The 8,207-nt window shown below is 47.6% G+C and overlaps 1 protein-coding gene across 1 annotated transcript in view; it reads left to right on the forward strand.

Annotated features, from left to right (window-relative positions):
• The first annotated feature begins 7,370 nt into the window (after nt 1-7,370).
• The window catches only part of LOC310710961 (beta-1,4-galactosyltransferase 3-like), a 44,671-nt gene continuing 43,834 nt past the window's right edge, over nt 7,371-8,207 (forward strand). Inside the window, exon 1 of the mRNA XM_083512334.1 lies at nt 7,371-7,543. The gene's annotated coding sequence lies outside the window, so the exon portion shown is untranslated. The remainder of the gene's footprint in view (nt 7,544-8,207) is intronic.

Consider the following 8,207-nt stretch of genomic DNA (forward strand, 5'->3'; position numbering starts at 1 on the left):
CAATCTCTGAACAGCAGACTGAACAGGCACACAGATCACCTGCTCAAAATCATCTTTGTTATGGTAGGGCACTGAAACATCTGAAAGTTGTACTCGTATTTTACATGGCCGAAAAAGATCTTACAGCACTTTGCAAAGGATGGGAACCCATTCAAATAAAAGCAAGTAATTCTTTAGGGAGTCATTGTGCTCTGCTGAGTTAAATTAACATTGTATTGCAATGGGTCATTAGGTGTTTAATGCAACACAAAAATAAAACACCTTATGCTTCACCTATATATGAATTGTAGCCTTTTTAGGCCTTTTTCACGGGTGGAAAGAGCATTGCGCCCAGGGAAGGGAAGAAGGAGTCAACAGACACCGAAGGGTTAAACCAGAGAAAGAGCTATTTAGGTATTCTACCTTCCAGGTAGCAGAAGGAGCAAGTGTGATAACTCACAAGCCGAGCACAAACTGAAAACATTTTTACATGCAGTTTTTTATCCATTCTTTCAAGTCCCCCTTCCCTCCCAATCTCCTGAGCTTGCATAGAATTGTTTCTCTCTCTCGTTCTACTGGTGCTGTTCCCGGAGAAAGTTGCAAGTTGGATGTGCTGCTGGCAAGGTCAACTAAAGCCTGGGAAGCACAACGCATTGTTCTTCTCGGCTACCTTTGTTACAGCAGAGCAAAAGCTTAGCTAATGCTTTTAGCTACTGAGAAAGTAATTTTGAAAAGTCTTGAGGCCTGGTTGGGGGGGGTGACTACACAGGTTTTAGGGTATCCTAACCTGTCCTCTCCTTCAGAATGACATATGAATGGTTAGCTCACTACCCATAAGCACACATTATCTGCACATGTGTAAGCCACAGCTCTCTTACCTGCCAAGGTCAGAAATAGCACCATGCCTAGAACTCACTCCATGATAAATGAGGTGAGAAGGACAAAGGATGTACATTTCCCACCCTCCTGTCTATTGCTTGGATTGGTGATCAAAGTAAAAGGTATTTTGTATGAACAACAATTAGCACTTATAGGAAGGGGAGGGAGGGAATGAAACGTATACTTTATATACGCCAAAGTGTGCTGTAAACTGGGTGCTGATGTATCATGTGCTTCAGTAAGACTGCGTACAAATTGTGGCGTCTCTCTTCCTACTCTTAATTTCTGTGTCATTGCTACTCTTAATTTTTGTGTCAGTTTCCCCCCCAAAATGCTGAACTCTCCTAGAACCTGCTAGGTTGGCAGCTAGGTTAGCATATAAAGGGGCAGTAATAACACAAAGCTCAGAATGACTCTGGTCAGAGTCTCTGCTGAGCCTACACAAGATGATGTGAAGGTATTTGTTGTTTATTCACTCCATTTCTAAACTGCCCTTCCCCCAATCAATCAATCAATTTCTTTATTCGACCGATAGTCAGAATTAAAACATTGCACAATAATTATAAACTATAACATCATAGGAGATACATAAGTAAGGTAGGGCCACAGAAATAGACCTCTCACAGATAACCCACATCAAAGCATTCAGTTATACGTTTCCGACACTTGAGTGCCAGGAAAAGAAATTTAGCCACTGACAAGGTTGTTTTCCCAGAAGACTTATTTAGCAGATATGCTGTCTGCTTTCCTCTTTGTCGGGAACTGAGCTGGGGTAAGTATGGAGTTATAAGATACTGTCTTAAATCGTTGTAGAAGGGACAGCTCAATAAAATGTGCTCTGTGGATTCTACCTCACCCAATGCACAGTGGCATAATCTCTGGTCATATGGAACTCCTCCATATCTTCCCTTCAGGACCGCCGAGTCAAGAGCATTCAGCCTAGCCGCAGTAAATAGTCTGCGGTATTCCACGTAGTGGATATCCGCCAGGTAGCGAGCTGGAGCAGCCCGATACAACTGCTCCCCCAGAAACAACCCAGGTTTCACACGGGCTATGTCCTCCTGTCTGGCAATATCCCTTAATCTTTGCGCGATCACCGCCTTTGCGTGGCTATACGTCATGGACTCTATATAAAGGGAGGACAACCCACACTTCTGCACTTCCTCCACTATCTCCCCTTCCCATGGAGATTTAAAGTTATCCCTCAGAATCAAGGGGGCCAAACCCACCGGTCTGAAACAGAGCTTGAGCCATAGCCATAGCTTCGCTTTCAGGGCCACATACCTAAAGGCTTGGCAACCGGTTTCCAATCTCATGATCGCGCCTGCCACGGAGGGGGGGATCCTGAGTATGGCCCTGAGGAATTGGGTTTGGATAGATTCCAATTTTTCAAAATCCCTACGTGAGCCCAAGGCAATGCCCACCAGCAGAAGAGGGAGGACTTTCATTTTAAAGAGACGTAAGGCAACATTGACAGTTTGTGCCTGTTTCTTGGAGTACAGGGTTCTAATCACCAGGGCTGCTTTGGATGCGTTTGAGGCTATGTATTCTCTGTGCGCCAGGAAGGACCTATTTGATCTTACAACCTGACCCAGGTACTTGAAGCAACTGACCTGCTCTAAAGGAATACCATTAACTGACCATAAATTAGGTTTTGGTCGAGCAGCAAAGACCATTATTTTGGTCTTGGCATAATTTAATTGGAGCTCGTGTTGGGTCTCATATTCATGAAGAGCTCGAAGCATCCTCCTTAATCCGATGGGGGAGGTAGCTAATAGGGCGGCATCGTCCGCATACAGTAGGACATTTAAGGCTCGTCCTGCCAGTTTTGGTGGATGGAAATCAGCATTTGCCATATGCTCCACTAGCGAATTAATATAGAAGTTAAACAGAGCAGGGGCAAGCAAACAGCCCTGTCTTACCCCCCTAGTGGTGGCAACCGGATTGGAGACTAGCCCCCTACTATCTATCCTAATCCTCAAGAGGGTATTTGTATGCAAATTAATAATCAGCAAGAGAAGGCGGCGGTCGATAGATGTCGCTGCCAATTTTGTCCATAGCTGGTTCCTGGGAATTAGATCAAAGGCCTGCTTAAAGTCTATAAAGGCGACGTGGAGGGCTTTTAGGCCATTGCCAGCGTACTTGGTGGCCAAGTGATTTAGGATTAAGATTTGGTCTGTTGTTGATCTTCCGGGGCGGAAACCCGCCTGCTCCTCTGCGATGATATTGTTGCTTTCCATCCAGGTCGTTAATTTGTTAAGTAGAAATCTTGAATAGATCTTCCCAATAACATTTAGCAGGCTAATTGGTCTAAAATTGGCCGGGTCTGTGCGCGGCCCTTTCTTATGAATTAACACAATCAGTGCAGAGTTCCAGCTTGGAGGAAATTGTGCTGTTTTGTTTATATAAGTAAAAAGAGCTGCTAGGGGTGGACACCACCAATCCTTATTGGCTTTAATAACATCTATGGAAATAAGATCGTCTCCGGGTGCCTTGCCCGCCTCAAATTGGCCTATAAGTGTTTCCACTTCAGAGCAGGTAACAGGATCCCACTCTGGCAAGGGGGCCAAATCTAACCTTACTCCGCTGGCTGCGTGAGCTGCATATAAAACGGAGAAGAAGCTTTCCCAGGTGTCAGCTGAAATTTGGGGTTCTATCCTTGACAACGGTCTACCCAGGTATCTGGAAATTTGGTGCCAAAAGGAGGAGGGATTTCTATTTTCTGCAGCTTTTAGAAGGTTCTTCCAATCATTTCTTTCTGCCGCAAGCTTCTTTTCCTTTAATAGTGCTTTATACCTTCTCTTGAGGTTCATAAGGTGACTGCTAGGTGCAGAATCATTTGATGCCCTATATGCCAAGAATTCATTATATAGGTTGTTCTTGAAGTGCCTACATTCCTCATCAAACCACTTTTTATGAGAGAAATGGTTACTATTCATTACCGGGGTCTTAGCCAACGAAGGTTTTAGCAGTTCTACTAAATTGTCATATATTGGCAGTGGCTCAACTGCCTGGATAAGGGAGTCCCTTGTCTCTTGCAGTTGGTCAGACCAAAGGAGTTCATTTATCCGTTGAGCCATATTGTCGGTCCATTTTAAGGCAGTGGGCCTCATCTGAAGCTGGTTATTTGTAATAGGCACACAGGAATAGGTAGCCAATTCTCCATCCAGGGTCAGAGAAAGTTCTAATGGAAAATGGTCACTTTCCAGCCTTGTTACCACCCTAAAGTTGGAAATTTTGGGAATTAGGTCTGCTGATGTCCAAATAAAGTCTATGGTAGAGGCTCGGGAGCCTGACCAGAAAGTAAATTCGGCAGGGTAATCAGAACTGAGAGCTCCATTTAAAAGGTGAAAATTAAGAGCCATCAAGGTTTGTCTACATTTAAAACCTGCATATGTAGCAACACTGTCTTTAAAATTCCTGGGTAAAAGGTCTGAGGTTAAAATGGGTAGTGAGGGATATTTATTATACTTAGCAAATAATGATTTATCAGAGTGAGACAATCGGCCATTGAAATCTCCTGCAACTAGGAAGGTGGCTTCAGGATATTTCTCTAGGAGAGTTTCAAGAGTCTGTTGAATTTCCCTCCATCTTTGGTCCACCGGGTTTTTCTTATAGATTGGGTGCAAATAAACATTAATCACCACAAACACTTCCTCCGCTGTTTGTAGCTTTACACCCAGCATGGATGACGACTGGGTGTCGATTTGTTCCACCTGCAGGTTTAAGGCCAAAGAAACTAGGGTAGCCAACCCACCTTGTGGTCTGCCAGATGATAGTAAATTCTGTTGTGCATTCAGGTAGAAGCCCTTATACCCTGATAGGGAGAAGCCCTCACAAGCCCAGGTCTCTTGCAGCAAAAGAATATGACTGCCTTTTATGTAGGCGACAAAGGATGGATCCATCAGCTTAGGTTTAATGCCAGCTACATTCCAGGATAAGAAAGTAAGTAATCTCCTGGTCACCCCTTCGAGTCATGCTGGGCCTTGCGGAACCAGCACGGCAGAATCCACCTGGGAATGCATGCGGCGAGGGGGGACAATAGGCTGGAAAAAGGAAGTAATTGTAGCTTGCTTACCAGGCAATTTCCGAGCACCACTTACCGCAGCAGCAGCCATGGTTTGAGGCTTAGTTATTGGTAGCTGCAGGGATGGATTCTGGTGCACAGGAGTATCACTTAACGACAGGTCCATAGACTCTACATTTAAAGTATGCTCTAAGATTGAGGGGGGTGGGCCTTTTGGATCTGCGGATGCAGTAGGGAACATGCAGTGTAAGGCAGGTGGAAGGCATCCTTTTCGGTTTGCCTCCAAGAGAGCATCCAGTCTTGCCACAGCTTCCGAGTTTGACCAGAGGGTTGTCGAATCTTCCACTGTATCCTGCCCGGGCTTGACATCCCGAGGCCGTGTACAGCCAGGTTGCAGATCAAAGGTCGTTAAAGCAGGTACCACTTGGGCTTGTGTAGACTGATCTACAATTGGTGAGGAATTCATCTTATTTACATGAGCATGATCTTCTGAGTTACGGAGACAGAGTAGCAACTCGTCCAATCTGTCTGTTATCTCTGTCCGCTCCAGTTTTGGCAATTGGGAGAAGGATAGAAGTAACTCACGCTCCGTAGAATTCTCCAGATGTATAGCCTTTGTCAGTGGAGGCAGGGGGGCATCAATCCAGCTGATTAGATCTGCGGCCAGGGGAGTTGGGGTCGTGGCAATTGGCGGACCCTCAGACTTATCTGCTTTCTTTTTGAACAAGCGGTTTGGTAAGAGGGGGCAGATCTTGGTATTGGTAAAGACTCTTGTAGCAAGGATTCCATAGTTAATTAGAAGGCTTCTTGAGGACATAATAAGTGCAGGGAGCTTTTTGGTTTTAAAGGAGAGCAGCACTCTCTGCCTCTGAGGTCTGCTGCTAATATGATCAATATGCCTCAGGTCAATAGAGCTAGGGGTTACCCTCAGAAGCTCCGCTAGGTGTCTCCTTATATCACTCTTATAATGCCAGTTTATTACCTTGCCTCTAAAGGGGCAAACCGTTAGGCAGATTTTGGTAGCTTGCAGCAGCAGTTTGTGAGGAGGTGCAGACTGTTGTTCCTTCTTATTTTGCTCACCTTGCTCACTTTTCTGATTGCCAGCAGCTTGAGGAATTATACAGGAGGTATGAGGTAAAACGGGTGCTCTGGGCATTTGTAAGGGCTTCATCTCAGGTGGTACATCAGGAGAACTGTCTTTACCTGTTAGGGATACAAGCGAGATAATCTTCTCCAAGGATCCTCGGATGTCTTTTATGTATTTAAAGATGTAGTCCACTGTTCTAGCAACCAGGTCTAAAGTAGTCGAGTGTTCAAATAGTACCTCGTCAATGCAGCTTTCACGGGCTCTAGCGCAAACATTCGAGTGGATGCCAGTATTATTGTTGCTTGAAGGTTTAGTAGGCAGGTTATCAAAAGGTTCTTTCACACTGGTTTCCTCGTCATTCATCTCTGCTAGCAGTGTGAAAGAGTTTGAAACCGGGATATTAAAAATATCCTTTGTACCTTCAGATTCGCTAATTTTTGTTTGTTTAGCAAGAGGCAGGCATCTCAGTTCCTCTGTGTCGTCTATATCTCTGGAATCTCTGGTACGTTTCCCAGTTCCTCTCCCACAAGCAGGGCTGTATAGTTGCTTAGTCATTTCTCTCTTCATGCAACCGCCCCAGTTTCAAGGTTAATGGTTGTCTCCCCGATAGAAAAAGGCGTCCTCCTACTTACTAATTTAAAACTAAGACTAAAAACTAAAAACTAAAGTTAAAAGTTAAAAGGTTAAAAGGTTTCTATGCTCATTAAAACAATGTTAAAAGATAAATCAGGAGCTCACACTCACGCTGACTAAGTGCCGTTCGCCATCTTGCCTCCCCTCCCCCCAATGTATGTTTATAATGAAGGTACATAGAAGTGGTTAGAAAAGAATATGAAACAAAAAATCCAAATAGTTAAAACTAGGTAGAAAAAGAGAAAGGTCTGAATGCTGTAATGTACCAAAATTTTAAAGCTTGCTTTTTAACTGAAAAGCAAAACATTTCCAATTTTCTATGACAAATAAAAACTTATTTTTTTAAAATCTCTAAATAGGAAGGAAAACCAACATTAATCCTATAACGAGCGAATAAACAAGTCTCTCCAGAGTACTGTAAAATATGCGGATCGCATTCGCCGTTCTTGCTGCAGCTCCACGCCGGAAGCTTCCCTTCCTCCCCCGCCTCTCCGAAGTAGCCCCGCCCCTCCTCCCCATTGGGCAGCGCTGGGAAATGGGGCGGGAGGGAAGAACCCAGCTCCAGCAGCGCGATGCATTTGCGTCATGGCCCCGCGAGAGGGCCGAGCGCCCAATGGGAACCTATCTTTGGCGGCCTCCTTCCCGCCCCGCCGAAGGGCGGCAGCATGCGCAGGTGCCGGGAGTGGGCGGGGCCGTCGGGTCACGTGGGCCCGTCCCCCGCCGATGTGGTCAGCGACTGCGGGGTCACGTGATTCGTTGCCTACGCGCGGTGGGGCCGGGTGCAGTTGGCGGACGCCGAGGCTGACGCGGCCCTGCAGCCAGAGATGCCCCGGTTGGCCGCCGGCCTCAGCTCTCGGCTCCGGCAGCTGCAGGCGGAGCTCAGCGAGCAGGGGGTGGGCGAGGGCTCGTCGGGCGCCTATTGCCGGGACTTCTGTCAGGTAAGCGGGGCGGGCCTGGCGCGAGGGCGGTTATTGGGGGGGGGGAGCGGAGGAGGGCGCGCGCGGGACGGTTGGAGGGGGGGGCAGGCTGGGCCGCTGGAGGAGGTTTCGGGCGCCGGGGCCCCGCGGAGGAGGAGGAGGCTGAGGCGCAGGGGGCGGCGGCGGCGGCGGCGAGCCGTTGCCTGGCGCTGGGGAGGCGGGGCCGAGGGACCGTCCCTGTTGGGAGGCTCCGCCGACGCCGCTTCCCGTTTCTTCTGGCTTCGCGGGAGGCTCGGGTTCCGGGACCCGATGACCGTCGCTCTTCTCGGGGGGCTCCCTCCCTTCTCCGCCCAGCCCAGCGCGCTCGGGCTTTCTCTGAGCCCGCTTCCGGATGCTGGTGTTTTCGGCGCGCTCCACCGCCTCTTTTTGTGGCAGCGCCGGAATTGAAGGAGGAAGAGGAGCAGTCGGTTAAGCGGGGGGCGGGGCTTCGTTTAACGAAATCCATGACCCCCCTCCCTCCTTCCGCGGACTCTTTCTCTTTTCCTTGCCTCAGTTTTCACCCACATTATGTCCCCTTTGGCCGTAGCTTTCTAACAGCTGTAGTTGAGGGTGTTATCAGTTGTCCAGTTCTCCCGCCTCTTCATCTCCCTCCCCCAGTTTACTTAAAATCCTTACAACAATCTGG

Source organism: Podarcis liolepis (assembly GCF_965112155.1).
Source record: "Podarcis liolepis genome assembly, chromosome: 7".
Lineage (NCBI taxonomy): Eukaryota > Metazoa > Chordata > Lepidosauria > Squamata > Lacertidae > Podarcis > Podarcis liolepis.